General features: G+C 39.6%; 2 protein-coding genes across 10 annotated transcripts in view; one reads left to right on the forward strand and one right to left on the reverse strand.

Annotated features, from left to right (window-relative positions):
- MED12L (mediator complex subunit 12L) overlaps nt 1-19343 on the forward strand; it is a 319956-nt gene that overhangs the window by 144335 nt on the left and 156278 nt on the right. The window lies entirely within an intron of this gene.
- The window catches only part of P2RY14 (purinergic receptor P2Y14), a 51687-nt gene that overhangs the window by 25498 nt on the left and 6846 nt on the right, over nt 1-19343 (reverse strand). The window lies entirely within an intron of this gene.

Here is a 19343-nt window from a genome sequence, read left to right on the forward strand (position 1 = left end):
TTCAGTGATTTCATCTTCTCATACCCAATCACCAAAGCCCGATGATTTTTTTTTAACAGCTAAATATTTCTTGTTTATGATTCCCACTAAACCTGTGTTCCCTACCCCAACATACTCTCCAGTGCCTGCCCTACACTCATCCATGAGAGGGATCCCTCTAAAATATAAATGTAGCCATGTCCTTTATGTGGGTCCTTGTCACCTTACAAGGCAAATTCATCCCGTTGAACCTGGCAGATCTAGCCCTCATCTACCACTACCCGCCTTCAGCTTTACATTACAGCCCTGCCCATTTGTTTCAACTCCCTGCAGATCCTCATGGTTCTTGCCTCCTTGCTTGGGCTTACGCCTTTTTCTCTGCCCAGAATATCTCTTCTCTCCTTTTTTCCCTGGGTCATCCCAAGTTTGAACTATTTTTAAAATGTCAGCTATTCGGTACTTGTCAATTTTCATTATAACCACACATCATCTCTATTTATATTTGATTTTTGTTTACATGGAGTCCTCTTAAAAATTAAGTGTTTGGCTTCATCCTAAGGAAAAATGCCTTTGAGATTCTACATTGCATGTGTTTATTTTTAAAATGTGCTAACATGATAACTATTTAGTAAATTTGTCTATTTCTTTTTTTGTTTTAATAAGAGATTTTGTTTATTTATTTGAGAGAGAGAGTGCGTGCGCCAAGCGCGTGAGCGAGCGTGAGGAGAGGGTGAGGGGCAGAGGGAGAAGCAGGGAGCCGAATGCAGGGATTGATCCTGGGACTCCAGGATCATCACCTGAGCCTAAAGCAGTTGCTTAACTGACTGAGCCACCCAGTCGCCCTATCCTATTATACTGTGGAATCACTGTTTCTGGATGCCATTTGGCCTACTCTTCCTCTGAGAAGCTGTGACTGGCTTGCCATGCTGGGTAAACATATCCTCTTTCCTGTTACCCAAAAATATTATTAACCCTTCCATCAACCTATTATATCCATCTGTTCATCTAATCAGCCAACTTATTTATTGATTACTTTCTGTCGGCCAGGTACTGAAAGGGCCTTGGGGTAGAACTGTGCTTCACCTGTGCTCCTTAATCATCTTCTCTTTGTTTCTCTCACATGGATCAGGAGCTGATGAAGATGCATATGTTGTCAGTTTTGTATCTTCAGCACCTACCATTTTTACTCATGGATTAGAAGAACCCAAAAGTAAAGATGTTTCTTGCCTTCTTAATTTTCTTTTTCTTCTAAGATTTATTTGTAACACTTGTGTTTCAAAAATGAGACTTGTAAACATTGATACAGGGCAGAGGAAAAGTAGGCTTACTTTTATTTTTGAAGACTTACGATTTATATGTAAAAAATGAACTGATTTTATAAATATTCAATTTGATATGCAGGAATAGGTTTGTTTGTAGTCTGGTAATTGCTTCAGCTTGTTCAGATACATAGAAACCTTGAATCAGATGTGTGTATTTTAACCAAAACTAATATTTGGGGCTGTGTGGATCAAAGTTGGCTCAATTTATGATTGCAATCTTTTAAAAAAATATTTGTTTTATTTTTTAAAAGATTATTCATCAATTTAGAGTACAAGTGGGATGGGTGGAGGGAGAGAATCTCAAGCAGACTCCCTGCTGAGCGTGGAGCCCCACTGAGGGCTCAATCCCATGACCCTGAAGTCATGACCTGAGCCAAAATTCAGAGTCCAGATGCTTAACTGAGCCACCCGTGGTGCCCCATGATTGCAGTTTTGAAGGGAACATCTACTACGTGAGAATGCCAAAGGAACAAAATTTTTTTTTTTTTTTTTTTTTTTTTTTAAGAATTTGACCATTTGTAATGGTGTTCCACTTTTAAGTTGAAGGAAGAACTGAAGGTACCTGAAACCCAAATCTCTTAAGTCTTATGAATTCCTCATTCTTGGGGAATTATAAGGAAAAACTATTGATGGAATTTGCTAACACAAAACTAAGGACTTGGGAAAATTTGGGGGCATGACAAGCATGACATGAATAATGAGCTAAAGATCAGTGTCTGGGATGTAAATCTGTCCTAAGCAAACACAGAGGGCATATTCCCATCTAATTTTAGAAGCATACCCCTTTTTATTATATTTGAGTTGATCATGTCAATAGTTTTGCACTCTGCCAGAAGCCACTGAACTGTCCCAGGAGTCTCCCGCCCTTCCCCGCATTCTCCACTTGAGGCAAGTGACCAGCATGTAATGTGCATTTCCATGTGGCTTGGACCGTGTCCCATTTCCAAACACACCATCTATTTGATTTTTTCACCTCTGGCCTTTGTTAAGCTATTTCCTCATCCTGGAACAGGTCCCATCTTCTGTCACTACCTGTTGAACTCCTATGCATCCCTTAAAACCCAGCTCAGACTCCACTGTTTATGGAGCTTTGCCTTATCTTACCAGTTACGATGAATGAGTGATTACCCCTCTCTGAATTCCTGCATGGCTTAATTTGAATTCTGATGAGGCCACTTCTCAGACCTTGTACTGTGTCACAGATGGTTGTCTCACCTGGTTTGGGGAAAAGTGTATCTTTTGATGCTGTACCCTGAGCCTGTTATTCATGGTGTCATTAGACCTGTCAGCCAGGAGAACAAGTGATTTTTCTATAGCTTTTGTCACCCCAGATTGCCAAGGCTGTCCAGGCCGGCTTTATGTGCTTAGCACATTATTATCCTTTTGCTTAGCAATCCATAGACACCTCGCCTTCTAAGACTCTAGCTCACTGAATAAAGGAAAGTCTTTTAGATATAAAAAGGTGATTGTATGTGTTCAACGAGGACTTCCATTATTTTTCCTTCTTTTTTGTCCTAGCCTAAGCAATTTAGACGTCATTTTCCGTAGGTATGTGTGCATTGATTTATTTAAGTCAAATTAAACTAATTTAAAATTCCTATCAAAGTTATGCACTTATGTCCTCTGAGAAATCATTATATAAATCTTATAGTGGAAGGTAACAGCCCTTGCTGTTTTCCTACGCCTCAGTGGCTACCTTTTTCACTTTGTAGCCATCATTTTAAGTTTTTAACCCTTGTATTTTTACATAAATGACGGATCTTGACTTTTAGTAACATCTGTTGACTTCTTTGTTTGGAAGATGAAGTTTCAGCTCCCTTACTCTTTAGCACTTCTCCTCACCCAGGTAATTATGTCCATAGTCTCTAGATAAATTTGGTATCACATATTCATATAATGAGAGCTGTGTAAATGTTATCTATGGCTGAGGCGCCTCCCATGCTTTGAAAGGGATTGCAATCCCCCAGCTTCCTCTGGTGACCAGGAGAACCCATGCCCTTTTGGTCTAGCAAGGGTAGGCTTCCCTCATGGTGCAGGCTGCCCATTGTCCAGTTTTCAGCTACTCATGCTATGTCAACATGCTGTGTAAATATTAGCTCTCCTCATCACTTCAATGTTGTAATTTGAGCCAAACCTTATTTAGTCCAGCTCTTAGCTGTACGAACAAGAATACATTTAAAAGTATTTTTGCCCATAGCTGTATTTAGAGAAATATGTAAAGTCCAGGTGTGCATAAATGCATATGACTTTTGCTGGATAGATACTTAGTAGCATTATAACTCAACAGGGGAAATGTCTGTGGAAAAATCCTTGTTCTTAGTAATTTTTTGTTATATTTCCCTGGAGAGACCTATCTTGTTATTTTAGGCATTTTGCTTTTGGCAGCTCTTTTTTTTTTTAATTTATTTGAGAGAAGCACATGCTCACGAGCAGAGGGGCAGGAGAGAGAATCTTATGCAGACTTGACACAGAGTGTGGAGCCCAATGCATGGCTTGATCTGACCTGAGCTGAAAGGAAGGGTTGGATGCTTGACCGACCGACTGAGCCACCCAGGCGCCCATTGGCAACTTAATTTAATAGCAGTTCCTGCTGTCTTGGGAAAGTCACATATATACCCCCTTCCAAAACTATGTTTTGATTCTTCTAGTTGAAGCTTATCGCTCTGAAAAGCCTTAAGTTCTGATCCTTTACCTTGCAGTAGTTTTTTTTGTAGTTTTTCCAGAAGACTTATTTCATATTTGATAAGCAGGCCTCTGGGTTTTGTTTATTTAAAAATAAAGGCAATCATTTAGAACATAAAAGCTTCTGAATCCTAAATAGATAGGCTAGGGTTTGGCTGGCAGAGCTGAAGACTGTTAGGAGAACAAGTTCATGAAAGAAGATGCAGTCTGAGGAAAACCTAACAAATAACTGTCAGGATGTGGGAGGAAGGCAGGGACTCCTGTGTTGGTAAAAATCCTATGAGGGGGGTATCTAGTATACTGTAGTAATTGGTAACCCTCATGTGTGACAGTATGACTTAAATATCTACCTAAACTTATGTTCAGAAGGGAGGATGTCTAGATAATGAGCACTGAGTAGAGACAAAGTCCATGGTGGTTCCATGATATTTCTCATCAGGATGTGGGGTGTGACTGGCCGGTGGCCGAGCATCTCTGCCACCAATGCCTTTCACAGATGTCTGTAACTGAACACTGCCCCTTTTCCTGCAGCCTTCCAGTCCTTTCCTGGAGGTCTCAGTTCGTCAGAGCTGGCCTCTGACGTGAAACCTTTGACCATCTTTGGCTAGCATTCCATTCAGGACAAAATAAGATAGAAATCATAGGGAATTTGTCCAGCGTGGACACAGAGTCAGAGTTAATCTGTGATTCTTTGCAGTTTCCCACGTAACGGTATTTGGAGAAAGTTAAATTTGGGTACACAAGAGAGCTCTGCCTCTGATCAACCAGGAGACCTTGGGCTAGTTCCGTAGTTTCTCTAAATCTAGACCTAAAGGGTCTGGTGTCATGTACCGCATTAAAATTGCTGGAAAGGTTAAATGAAGCAGTGTGTATTTTCTTATCGTAGCGCCCAGCCAAAATAGGTGGTCCGTAAATGGCAGGGGCTCTTATTAGTGTGATCACAGGCTACTTATTTCTTTACAATTTTCTTGAAAATGTACTGTCATTGACTGTATGGTAAAAACAGAGGGCTATGCTTTGCAGCTTTAATAAATGTTATTGATTTCTAAAGGAAAGATCCAAATTTGAGAGTGGGTCCTGGGTTCAGTGACCGTGGTTATAGGAACGCTCTCTCAGATGGCATGGCCATACGTAACCTTGGGAAAAGTATTGCTGAACTATAAACATACTCTCAGGCAGAAGTAAGCAGCCACCTGGTGAGCTCACACCTTTAAAGACAGGCCCAGCTGATAGAAGGCTCCCTGAGTTGGTTTAGTCTGTGGCCTGGCTTCTCCGAGGCCCTTGGCGAGGGCGCTGGGTGTCTCCTTTCCCACCCCTTTCCTCAACGGGTCCCTTTGTCCCTTTCTGTTTTTCTTAATTGAAGTTTAGTTGACGCACAGTGTTCTATTAATTTCAGGTGTACAACATAGTGATTCAACAATCCTATGTATTACTCAGTGCTTGTCATGTTAAGCGTCGCTCCCATTTGCGTACAAATGTTATTACGATATTTTTGACTGTATTCCCCATGCTGTACTTCTCATCTCTGTAGCTTATTTTACAACTGCAAGTTTATATCTCTTGATCCCCTTTATCTCCCTCCTCTTCACTCTTGCTAACTCAAGAAAATTTTTAGGGTTCCACTGTTTTTAATTAGTGTAGACAAAATGTGTGGTCCTAAAGCCTCTCCATTGCCAGGAATCCCATTAGACTGCTGCCCTGCAGGGAAAGACTATGCTGCTTACTATGCTAATGGATTATTTCCTGATGTCTAGATGAGTCTCTCGTTTTAAAGCTGAGGAGAGGCAGGAAACATTTTTCATTAGGTAAGAAAAACAAAAGCTCATATGAATGAGTTGGTTTTTTTTTTTTTTAATTATTTTGTTCAGCTGACTGGTTATTAATCCATTCTGGCTTTTTGTGGGAAGTGGCTTAGGTGTTTTTATGTTCCTTTTTTTTTTTTCTTTTAAAATTTTTTCTTTTTTTAAATTTTTTAATGGGTTGGCCATAGGGGAAAAACACAATGTTTGAATTTGCTAAATGATTTCTTGCATTTGCCAAACCAGATATTACTTATCAATCCACATATGAAGTCTGTGCTGTTTGCCAGGAGTTAGGATGCTTACCATTCTCTTAGAGGCACTTAGTTTAAAAAAACAAAATAAAACTGCACATGATACAGCTACTTCTGAAATAGGAAAATGGTGTGGTTTTAAAAAGAAAATGATTGAGAGCTTGTAGACCTTTTTGATCTGTTAAGTTTGGAGTGGTTTCTAAGTGACCTTGCCTGGAAGGCATGTTTATCTAGCTTCTTTCTCTGGAGCTCTTATTCTACAACATTAATTTACTTTTTCTGCTGTATGCCAATTGCAAGGTTTTATTTAGTTTAAATATTTGTAGGATCTTGCCGCTGTAAAGTTTTCTTTCGGGCATTTGAAACATTTGTTGACCCATAGTCCTGGGAATATGGGAGTCAGCATGTGTGATTAGTTGAGACTGAGGTCCCCTGAGAAGATGGCCTTAGGACACTGGTTTGGGCGCACAGTAGGTGTGTAGCTTTGGACACTTTACCTCTCTGGGTCTTAGAAGTCTCTTCCTTGGAATGAACTATACAAAAGCAATAATAATATTTACTTCAAAATATTTGTTGTACGCCTGGCACAGAGAAGAAGAGCAGCCTTAATGTTGCCCTCCATAAGTAGTATTTCCTTGATGGAGATTTAAAAAAAAAAAAATCTCGAAGAAGCTTGCATTTTAGGGGGTTGGTTTCTTATTATCTCTAAAAGGTAATGATTGCTTAGAGAAAACATGATTTTCAAATTGAGCTTAACTATAATATTTATGGATCTGTATCTTATAATTTTCCTCTGGCCTGTGTTCAGACTGTTTAAGTGTCATCTGGACCATTTGGCATAGAGGAGACTCAGACAGATTTTTAAATGCCAAGTTTCTCTTCTATGCTACAGGATTTGAATGGTAACTAATATTTGCGGCTTCCTTTCCCACCTTTTCTCTCTAATTTGCTTTAAGCATTTCGTATGCTGACAACATAAGAATCAATTTGTTTTGGCCTCAAGTTCAGTTTTTCTGGCATGAAATTGACTTTATTATTTATAAGATAAAAGTTAGTGAGGGTGCAGACCCAGTATCTATACCATTCCAGTTTGTGGGTCTTTGTGGTGCTCTGAGGCATTTGTAGGCCAACTTTTGGGAGTCATTATCATTCAGAGGCATACAGTGGGAGTTCCTACACTGCCTGAGGCCACCCTGCAGTGGATCTGAAAGATCTGGAAGGTACGGGGTAGCTAGGTCAGAGGTATAATCAAATACTCCAGAGCTTCACAATCATTATTTGTTTTTGTTTTTTTTTTAAAGCACAATCATTATTTGTAATGAAATGTTACCACTTTCTTTAGCCCTGTTGGTTGGCTTTGCTGACACAAAAATTTTTAGTATATTCCATTATATATGCTGCTTATTAACCAAGTGAAGAAAATTTCTTTTTGTCTCCTTGAAGGAGGAACAAAAGACTGATCAATGCAGTGCAGCCTGGGATTGGCCCTGGGTCAAGTTCAAGGTACCCCTTGGAGCAGGAAAATGAGAATTTTCATTTCTAAGCTGCTGCTTTTAGAGTGACTAGTAATCTCCAGAGCTGTGACACATCCCGAGAAACTTGGGGAATTTTTTTATTTCTACCCTTGTTCACTTTAGATCTAGCACCAAAAGCTGATGTGCCTTGGTCTTTGTAGAGTCTTTTGAGACAAGTCTTTGTGCACTGCTGGGTAGAGAAGGTGTAGACAAGGAGCTCTAGGGTCAGGTGTGTCTGTGCTGTTCTTCCCCTTTGCCAGCTGAGAAATGGTGCTGATAACGGCACCTCCTTGATAAGGTTGCTGAGTGAATTAGGTGGAACAATACACATGGAACACATAGTTTGTGCCACAAAGTATAGCTGTATATACTAGTATTTTTTGATTGATTTTTGTTGAATTTTTTTTTTTTTTCAAATTAGGATAATTGTATTCTCTTCAACCCCCACTGCTTTTTGGTAGGCATATTTAGAAACAGACTCCAGATTTTGATTGCTGGGCATCCAACCGTGTTTTATAGTTGCATTACCATGTAGAGATTGTGCAAATAGGACCTGAGCACTTCATGTCAATAGCCGGGTTTGGGGGATTGTGGGCAAAAGATGGACAGAGGTGGGCAAAGAGTGAGGATGGAGACGACGCTGTGATAATAGGCTTTTTACTCATATGCTCAATGGCTCAGTTAAAGCCTCAGCACTTTTTTTGTTTCGTTTTGTTTTTTAAAATTCTTTTTATGTAGGCTCTATGCCCAAAGTAGAGATCGATCTCGGGACCCTGAGAATGAAGCATTAAGTGCTCCACTGACTGAGCCAGCCAGATGTCGCACCCCCCTCCCCCACGCCATTGCCTCAGTTTTAATGAGCATATTGAGTTACTTAAGATCCTTTTCTCCTTAAAATTCTTAGACATTTAATTAATTTATTATTATTATTCTTTTGCAGTTCTTTTAGTGTCTTTCTAAAATGTTTGTCCAGACTCTGGTTCTAGCAACATTAGTTCTAAAGCTGTGCATACATGTGTACTTTTTTTTGTTTTGTTTTGAGTAGCCGACTACAGGTATTTCTTTTTGAAAGCTTAGGTAAAGTCCTGGTGGATAAAATAGATGGTATAACTTTTGCAGGTAGAGATGCGGGTAGGGGTTAGCCTAGCTGTTCGTTCTGTACCATTGCCCCCACGACATGTCTGTGATTCGCTATGGTTAAGGAATACAGTTGGAAAACCATATCATTCTAGAAGATGTATTTGTTGTAGAATAAGCCTATCCCACAACATGCAACCACGAGTTTCATAGATATTTTAGTAATTCAAAACCAGTGAATTGAGACCAGTGTGCTTGGTGGTGTGCTATGAACATCTGGCTTTCTTTCAGAAATAGGTCCTCCTTTTGAACTGTGATAGATTTTTCTTCTTACCTTTAAGATTTGAGGATAAACCTTTCTGACCTGAAGTACATCATTGCAGAAAATGCTTTTGAAGGGATTTCATTTACCAAAGGCTTGGCCAGAATGGATCTGGATAGAGTGATCTTATAACTTATTTTTTAAGTTGGGATGCTTTTGAGAGTGAGTGTTAATTATAATTAACTTGGATCTGCAGGAGTGAACTGGGGCTGCCCTAGACAAACCAGTACATATGTTTACTCTAAGGCACATTTCGGGTAGACAGTATAGAATTTATTTTTTCTTTTTTTCTTTTTTTTTTTAATGTAGGCTCTACACCCAATGTGGCATCCAGTGACATGGGGCTTGAACCCTGAGATCAAGACCTGAGCTGAAATCAAGAGTTGGACACTTAACCAACTGAGCCATCCAAGCGTCTTAGATAGAATAGAACTGTTGAATACCTAAAATCTTTTGAAAGCCCAGGACTTATCTGAAACCTTAAAATGAGCTTCAAGACAGAATTTACCATGTCCCTCTTTGTAGTGAATGCTATGACAGAGGATTGGCCTTTGCTATGAGCCAACTTACTGAGCATCTTCTATGTATAAATACCCCGTGCTAGTCTTTAGGAGGATTCTTTCTCCAACCACTGAATGAACACATTGCTTTTCCAAACCAAAGTTTAAAGAGTCTTGGCTTACAGTGTAGACTCATTGTATTCTTTCTTGGATCTATTTTTTTTTTTTTTCTAATTCTGATTCCTTCATGAATCTGACAGTTAATCAGTCTATCCTGTTCTCTCCCTTCTGTGATCCCTATGTTTTATTTCCAAATGATTTGGAATTAATTCCCTTTTTTATTGTGATAAATATTTCAGGTTTGAACATACTCTAGAAAGGGACCTTAGGCGTTTTCTATTTTTTTGGCCAACTATAGTGTTGAGCTAACTGCCAGAGATGTAGTGGGTCCTCACTATCTTGATGGATGTGGCTAGGGAAGTCATTGGCAGGGTTCTGGTGGCTGAGTAGGAGTATGTTTTAGTTGTAAAAAAAAAATGAGGGCTATTGAAATTTAATGGACATGGTATTTGTACATGGAAAGAGGAGTCAAAAGGTCATCTTATCTAAAATGATCTTAAGTTCACCTCTTATTTAATTCTTCACCTAGCTCTACAAATACCTTTAAAACTAGCTTTTAATGACTGTTTACTTAAGTACAACTTAATGTTGGCCAGCTTTGTTCCCTGATGATCGTTGTCCTGAGGATGTGGGAGTCAGGATCTAATCTTAAAAAAAAGTAATAAACTTTTTATTTGTGTAAATGAGTAGGTATTTTTTTCCTATTCAGAATGCATCTCAGCTGTGGTTGCACTCACACTAAATTAGAGTCAAAGCTAAGACATCTGCAGGGTACTTCACCTTGACCTTTATCCTGAGGCCATGATGCTGGCCTCCTTTTGTTCATCTCCTCAGACTGAGGTCGTCATGGAGGTGTCTCGGCCCTTTAATTCTATGTGTTTCAGGTCAGGCATGGCCTGGTGATTCCTGTGACATTGGCTTTGATTCTTTTAGGGGGACCATCTAGATCTTCAGAGCCATGTTTGTTTATGCATTTAATTCTGAAGTGAGAGAGGTGGAGTTTTCTATACTTTTTCTCAAACTCATGTGAAAATATATGTGTATAAGAGTGAGTAGGGGGATCCCTGGGTGGCACAGCGGTTTAGCGCCTGCCTTTGGCCCAGAGCGCGATCCTGGAGACCTGGGATCGAATCCCACATCGGGCTCCTGGTGCATGGAGCCTGCTTCTCTCTCTGCCTATGTCTCTGCCTCTCTTTCTCTCTCTCTGTGTGTGACTATCATAAATAAATAAAAAAACTTAAAAAAAAAAAAAGACTGAGTAGGGAGATATTTTGCATGTATGAATGTTGAAGAGGGATCCCTGGATGGCGCAGCGGTTTGGCGCCTGCCTTTGGCCCAGGGAGCGATCCTGGAGACCTGGGATTGAATCCCACGTCGGGCTCCCGGTGCATGGAGCCTGCTTCTCCCTCTGCCTGTGTCTCTGCCTCTCTCTCTCTCTCTCTCTGTGACTATCATAAATAAAATAAAAATAAAAAGAAAATTTTGAATATTGAAGAGACGAAAAAGGCAGAGGTGGTAGCAATGATGGAAATAGACTGGCAGCCACTGTTTTATACAAATATCAAAATCTAGTTTCTAATCTCTAATTGGATATAAGGAATTTGATAAATATTTGTCAAATTGAATTAAAATGATAGTCAAGTATACCTTACCTAAAACGTGAGGTGGAAGGTTTGGTGATGAGGAAGCCAAAACTGAATGGCTCCTACTAGGTAGACAACTCACTGGCATGTGATGGAGAGATGGCCATTAGTTTTTTATATTACTGTTAGGAGAGATTGGTTGCTTGTCCTTAGGATAAAGCCAAAATGCCCACATAATTCCTTAAATCACTGAATCTTAAGGTATGATTCCCTGGACTTGGACTGGGAGCATCAGCATTGTCTGAGGATTTGCTAGAAATGCAAATTCTCAGGAATGACCCAGACTCCCACCCCTTAAACAAAGCCCAGAGATACATGTTTTAGCAGGTGTGTTACAGTTTGAAAATCCCTAGTAAATCAACAATTTGTAGCAGCTTGAGGTTGTGAAGACCTTTTATAATTTGTTTTCAACCAGAATGTACAAACACATTTTATCCAATAGTGGGAGATTGGGAAAACCCCTGGTTATGTATTCTGATATAAACTGTTTTTAATTTTCAGAGTATATCCTACTAGAATTATTAGATTCTTTTTTTTTTTTTTTTTTTTTTTAAAGATTTTATTTATTTATTCACGATAGTCACAGAGAGAGAGAGAGAGGCATAGATTCTAAGTCATACATCAGTGATTGTTTTGTTTTGAGAATTTGATGATAATTTGTCTGCAGTAGCATAAGTAACCTTGGTCTGTGGTTTGCCCCCAGTTTTCTTTATGGAAATGTCACACTCTGGAAATTTCCAGACATTAGTCCTGGGCTCTGTGGTGAATAACACCATGGTAACTGCAGGGCCGTCTTGACAGCCATAGATTTGATGTGGTAGGGAGTCTGGTCCCTTCCCACTCCCGCCAGCCAGCCAGAAGGGTAGGAAGGGAATTTAGTGAAGACTAATTCTTAAGTTGTTTGCTTTAAATAACTTAATTTAAAAAATTAAGGCACATTTAGGCAAATTAGAAAATGTAGAGAAGTGGGGAAAAAAAAAGATCATTGGGAAATTTATCCTTGAGTAACTAGTTATTTGTTGTAAATGGTCTGGCACAAGAAGGGAGTTTGTCTCCCACTTATGTACTATGATAACAGTAGTAATACTAGTAATATTAGTAATGAGTTTTTATAACATACCAGGTACTCTTCTAAATTCCTTATTTATGTTAACTCATTAAGACCTGATAACTAGTGTACAAAGTAAGTTCTCTTAATATACCTAATAAAATAAGGACAGCGAGGCACTGAGTGGTTAAGCGTTGTGCCCAAGATCACTCAGCTGATAAAGATTTAAATTGCAGGTGGGGGGGGTGGTGGTGGCCTAGTCTTGGACTTAAATATGTCCTTTCTACTGGTCTTCTAGGATGGTTGGAAAACACTCTGTGATTACTGCTGGGTGGTGGTGTGATGGAGAGGAGACCCATGGATAAATGGGTTAAGGGGTGAGGAGGAGGGCGTTTTTGTTGGGTCAAGTGGGCACAGAGATAGAACAACAACTCCAGAGTGTGTCCAGGTCCTAGGCTTTTAGGACAGCCTATCGCCCTTGAGTGATCTGGATGGCTAATTATCAGCTTCACCTGGAAATCCTTCCCAGTCCAGTGTCATCAAGAGGTGGAGCTGCTAACAGAATGCCTAGTGATTGGAACCTTCCCAGCTTGCCTGGAAATGATGGGCATCTGTTTAAAAAGTACATTCTCTTGGGGTGCCTGGGTGGTTCAGTTGGTTGAGTGTCCCACTTTTGATTTTGGCTCAGGTCATGATCTCGGGGTGTTGAGAGGAGCCTCGCATTGTGTTCCAGGCTCAGCGGGGAGTGTGCTTGAGTTTCTCTCCCTCTCTGCCCACCTATACCCCCAACCCCCTTGTACATTCTCTCTCTCTCTCTCTCTCTCTCAAATCTTTTTTCTTTTCATAAAATAAACATTACCTTCTCTGAACATTCATAAGCAGCTTGAATGGAAAGGAAATGTATGAAATCGCCTTCATAATTTGCTATAGTGAGGGCCAACAGAAGAATCATTATCAGTCACGAAACCTTTAAATAATACTTGTTTGTGGGATGACTGGGTGGCTCCGGGTTAAAGCACCTGCCTTCAGCTCAGGGTGTGATCCTGGAGTCCCGGGATCGAGTCCCACATAGGGCTCCCTGCATGGAGCCTGCTTCTCCCTCTGTCCTGTGTCTCTGCCTTTCTCTCTCATGAATACATAAATAAAATCTTAAATAAATAAATAAAACAGACTTCTTTGTAAAGTTGCCTTGTACTTTGATCTCGAGTTTAACGCCAATTTGGGTCATACAGACTTTTCAAAATGTCATGAACTTTGCATGTTTCACCATTTATTTAATTTTCCTTCAAAATCATTTCCCAGAACACTAAGTGGATATTTTTTCTTTAATGTCATTTGAAAGAGAATCCAAGAGTGAATTGATTTAATACAACCAACGAATAAGGACTCATCTCTAAGAGATAAATAATATAGAGGCTAAGATTGTGAACTGCAGAGTTGAACTACCTGGATTCAAATCTGACCTACCCAACTTATCAGCTTAGTCTGGCTAAAATACTTTAACTGATTTATTAAATGAGAATAACTTTTCCCTATAGGATTATTATAAGACTTCAGTGAGGTATAATACTCTCATAGTATTAGTGAAGTGCCTAACATGTAGAAAGCACTCAATAGATGTTAGTAATTATTAAATATTAGAAAGGTAGGTAACAGTGGACAGAGGTTGAGATCTCTTCTTACCCACTGTGGTGTCCAACCTCCAACCCACTCCAATATACGTAGGTGACTTCTCCATGTCAGGTTTTAAAGCTCTACTATTTTCTTTTGAATAATTGCACACCATCCCATTGAGGAAAGAATCATGTTGTAACCATTTCATGATTGATATGTGTTGGGATTATTTCATATTTTCCTCATTATTATAAATATATGTCATTTCCTTGCTCCTTCCTTTTTTCCCCTCATAACTTTGAAGATTGTGTTTTGAGGTTGGTTTTCAGTTCCGCCACTATAATTATTTCTATTATTTTGCTAACATTTATTTGGTGGGTATCAGGAAGGGCTTTGGGATCATTCTGGTGTAAAATTAAATAATTATCGTGCACACTGTCCCTAGGTTTTAAAGAACCGAACCCTTTTCATAAGGGTAGGAAGGGTGTGTTTTAGCAGAGAAGAAAGAGGAAGCCATCTGAGCCCTCTTACTGAAAATTTCTTATGGCCAGTCTCTCAGAAATTCAAACTTAAACTCATTAGTTGGTATCTAATTGTATAAAGTGCTCATAACCCCCAGTACGGAGAGTTTCCTTGTTTATATTCAATGGAATGCTTTTTCTCTGAAATTATTCTTCCTCAAATTGCCATTTAATTTATGTGTTTAAATACTTCTCTCAGTTCATCATCAGTGCTGGGAAGCAGGAGTCTTCTTATGTGGCCTTCTGCCTCCACACCCCTCTCCCCGAGGTACCCCTATGGCCTCTTCTCCAGCCAAGTACAAGAGGGACCTCTGAGAAGACAAATTATGTCTTGGTGCTCCTTTGCTCTAACCACCCAAGGAAGTGGAGTGAAGTAGGGCTTCCTATAACACAATAAAAATCCAGATTTTGATCATGGCCTGAATGGCCCTCTGTTATCTGGCTGGCACCTGCCCTGCACCTGTTCCCTGCCTCCATCTGTTGCAGCTGCATTGGTCGTCTTGCTTTTGCTGGCCCTCCTCCAACTTGTCAGCCCATCTTGTAGGCTTTGCATATGCTTTTCCTCTCTCTTTGTCTTCTTCATTTCATTGTGATTGCTCCTGATAGCCCCATAGCAGGGCACTCTACCCTATGTCCAGCCCCCATTCTTCTCAGTGATTGTTCATTGCAGAACTACTCATTACGCTGTTGGGTTATTTGTTTAGTGTGTGTCTTTCCCCAGGATTATGAGCTCCTGAAGTAAGGCTCTTTGTCTCTTTCAATGCTGTGTCTCCTGGCAGCTGGAACAGTGCCTGGCACAAGGGAAGTACTCAATGAATACTTGTTGAACTAATGAAGGAAGGAATAAAGGAAGGGGAGAAGCTTGTAGAATATAATGTATGATGATCTATTTTGAGACTTTCGCCTGAATATTGATCACAGAAGCCGAGAGTAAATCTTTTTAGAGGTCAGAGAAACGCTCTGTCGTTCAGCTTGTTTTTCAGAGTACAAACATAGTTTCTGAGAATTTTTCAAAAAGCCAAAAAGTACCGTGGATTGATTTCTTGCCCTTGAGTGTCACTTTTTTTCTAGTTTTAAGTTGTATTTTTGTATTTATATCTTACGTCGTGAAAACACTTTTGTGAGTCTTCATTGTCATCTGAAATGCCCACTTGCAGATTATTCTCTTCTATGTCCCTAATCCTTTTTCAAGTCAAGTCGGTGATGGCAGTTGTACTGGATGTCCAGGGCTTCTCCCCCCACCCCTCCCACCACTAGCAAAACAGGCAGTGTACAGCTGGCTCATCATAATAATACTCTTTATGAGGAAGCATGTGGGCAGCAGTTTCACACTTCTTCCTGGCTGTCTTCTGGGCAGGGCTCAAGGGCTTTCCAGGGGAGCATTTGAGGGAGGCTGACAGAGTAGTCTCCCCCCAGCCTCATCAAGATCATTTCTGCTTCTGTATCTGATGTATTAATGTTCTAAGATTTTGTTGGATTGGAAGGTCCTCCTGACAAATAGTCATAACAACTCTGATTTAGAGGGGTCTCCCACCTTTCCAGGGAATAATGGGAGGGGCTGGAACAAGGCTTCTTGTCCCTGAGAATTGAAGGTGGCAGGGAGAGGCAGGAGAATCCTGGCCCGGATGAGTCTAGTTGAACTGACCAGACTAGTTCTGGTCCAAGGGGACGTTTGATTATTTGTGTCTTGGACTTAACTACAGGAGTTCCAGAGCCCCCGGCATATGTTCTACTTGGCAGTGCACACAGGTGCCTTTGGCTTTGATGCTATCGTATTTTGCCCTCTTTCAGTTCCTTCTTTGTCCTTAGTACTTCTGTTTGTGGTACAACACAACTATGGAAACTTCATGCTAATGGCAGCTCCCTGGCTTGGTGAGTTTGTGGGGAGACTCATTTGATTCCTCTTAAATAATTAGATTTCTCTTCACGCTCTCTATTTCTGAGGGACTCAAAGGCCTCTGTTAAAATGAGAACATGAACTTAATCAAACTTAAAATGCAAATAAGTTTGTGAATGTGTCTGGAAATCACAAACTGAAGTATCTTCTAGGCTCATAGTCACAGGACCAGCCCAAACGGAAAGCAGTTTGTTGTTGAGTGAATCAACTTAACGTTAAACTCCGTTTGCCTAGACTTTAGACATCATTAAAATTGTATTTGCACAAAAAAACAGATGTTATATAATAGTAGAGTCCTTTTGGGGCGAGAGGTTATTTTTTTTGATTTTCACATTAGTCTTAGCTGTATGAGAAAGGGATGGGAGAGGGAGCTGCAGGTTATTTTCTTTGAATATTCTCTTATGTTCTAGTACCTTGAAGATTTTAAGTTAAGAAGTGCATGAATCAGTGATACAAACATACCAGTATAACGGAACTCCAGCCCTGGGGGAAAAGCTTTGGGACTTGGTGGTTTGGCACAGGGAAAATAAAGCATGCACACTGGGCAAGTGTCTGCTTGTTAAGAAAGTCAAAAGTGAGAAGAAAAAAAAATGCTACAGATGGTCTTTGAAAGAAAAGCTACCTCTGCCTAGGGAGGAAGTAGTGTGCTCAGTCCTTGCATGCATGCCTTAGGATTCGAAAACTTCTGTACAATCCCTCTTGACTTGAAAGTCCTGCAGTCTCTCATGCGGTGCTTTCAATGTGATTTAAAATGGATTTTAGGGGCATTTAAGATTTATTTCATGGCTAGCATTCGTGAAGTATATCAGTGCTATAAAGTACTAGAAAACTTTTCTAATTAAATACAGTCTGGGCGGCTCATTCTGGAGTGTATTTCCAGAATGTTAGTTTCTTATATTCTTTAAATGAAAAGTTTATTTTGACTGTTATTGGAACCATTAACTAAGCACTTCTTAGAATATATGGCTTAAGACAATATTCCTTACTGGGAGTGGTTCTTTTTTTTTTTTGGCTGCTTTCATTCTTTCTGACCTTCGGCTGTGGAAAGAATTCTACATTTAGGCGTAAAAGTAATGGAGTGCTATTAAGGGAATGGCGATAATTGAAAATACTTGATGAGGAAAGGAATTTAGATGCGTAACTTCACCACATGTAAGTAGCTAGACATGAAAACTCCTTTTCTCTTCAAAAAGGAACAATACCGGGTTTATATGGTGCTTTCTCTTCTTCTGTCTCACCCTAAATTCTAAGAAACTATTGTTGAGGGATCCCTGGGTGGCGCAGCGGTTTGGCGCCTGCCTTTGGCCCAGGGCGTGATCCTGGAGACCCGGGATCGAATCCCACTTCGGGCTCCCGGTGCATGGAGCCTGCTTCTCCCTCTGCCCGTGTCTCTGCCTCTCTCTCTCTCTCTCTCTCTCTCTCTCTCTCTGTGTGTGACTATCATAAATAAATAAAAATTAAAAAAAAAAGAAACTTGTTGATAATTTTCTAAGCAATGTGAGCTTGCGAATCTTGGCAGTCATTAAAAATAGAGGATGTGGAAGCTACAAATGTGTGCCTAGGTCCTTGGGTGGATGCACGGAGTTTTCCTGTGGCAGTTCCTCAGTTGTAGTGTGGAAACTGCAGTGCTAAGGCAGGTAATAAGAAATGAGACTTGCTAAACAGGGAGTGTGTTTTGGCTCAGTGTTAGCAAGGAAGCAGCTCTTCAGAATTGTCTGTTCATTTCTTAGCATGTAGATTGTTTTATCGGCTGCATTGCTAAGCACTTAAAAAATGTTCTGTGATCCTCATTAATTTGTTAATTTCTCCAAGCTCTAATAAAGGAAAAGAACTCTTCTCAATCTTGTGTTTTCTTAGTAAAGTCTCTAGGCAGTAGCTTGAAGTGCTTTATTTTAAGATGCATTAGGTAATATATTCTTTATCTGAACAGCAGGAATAATTCTCTTTATGCTTTGAGTTGCCATGTTTTCTAGAAGAAATACTAGTAAAACGTTTTTAAAACTCATCTGAATCTTATGAAATGATGCGTATGTTTTAGGCTATAGAAAATATGTCCCTTGAGAGTAATATTTATTCTTTTAAGGTCAGTTTTCAACAGAGCTGCTGGGAATCACTTGACTGATTTTATGGAGCCTAATTCATTAAAGGGAATTCAGTCTATACTAATGACATGGTAATTGTTCTAATGTATATTCAAAGAGGAAGAAAATAACGTGAGCAAACTGTTCTCTGTTCCCTGTGCTGGATTAAACTGCTGTTCATAAAGAAATGGGAACTTTGGATTATCCCTACTCAAGTCAAAAACTTATCATAAGGCAGGGCCAAACCATCACTTTCAAATGGATACTCTATGTTGCTTCATTGGGTCACATTCATAACTTTGTTCCTATTAGTAGGTTTTCTATCCAGGATGTCCCTGGGACTGAGCATAGGCCTTTATAACAGGTTTTCAAAATGCATTTCTCTTAACCTATGGAGGCATTTATAAATGTGCCAACACTGCTTTTAGATCACTTCCTCTCTGCAGAGATCTATTACCAAATGAAATAAGGAATCAAAGAAGTAATTCAAATGGATTATATACTAAATATAAATATAAAACCGAAACCCTAAAGCTTCTAGAGGAAAACATAGAATATCTTCACAGCCTTGGATAGGCAGCAGTTTATTAGGATACCAAGTGCACTAACCATAAAGTAGAACGTTAATAAATTATACCTTGTCAAAATTTAAAAACTTCCACTTTTCATTCGATACCATTAAGAAAATGAAGGGTAAACCACAGATTGGGAGGAAAAATTCATAATAAATACCTCAGTTAAAGGACTCAGACTACTTAAAGAATTTTTATTACTCAATTAAAAAAAAAATGGCTGAAAGACTTGAAGAAACAATTCACAAAAGAAGATACTTGAGCAGGCAACACCTGAAAAGATGTTCAGCATTGTGAGTCATCAGGGAAATGCAAATTAAAATGATGAGATACTACTTAACACCAATTAGAATGGCAAAAAAAAAAAAAACAAAAAAACAAATCAAAAGCCCCAGAAA

The sequence above is a fragment of the Canis lupus genome, chromosome 23 (assembly GCF_011100685.1).
Source record: "Canis lupus familiaris isolate Mischka breed German Shepherd chromosome 23, alternate assembly UU_Cfam_GSD_1.0, whole genome shotgun sequence".
Lineage (NCBI taxonomy): Eukaryota > Metazoa > Chordata > Mammalia > Carnivora > Canidae > Canis > Canis lupus.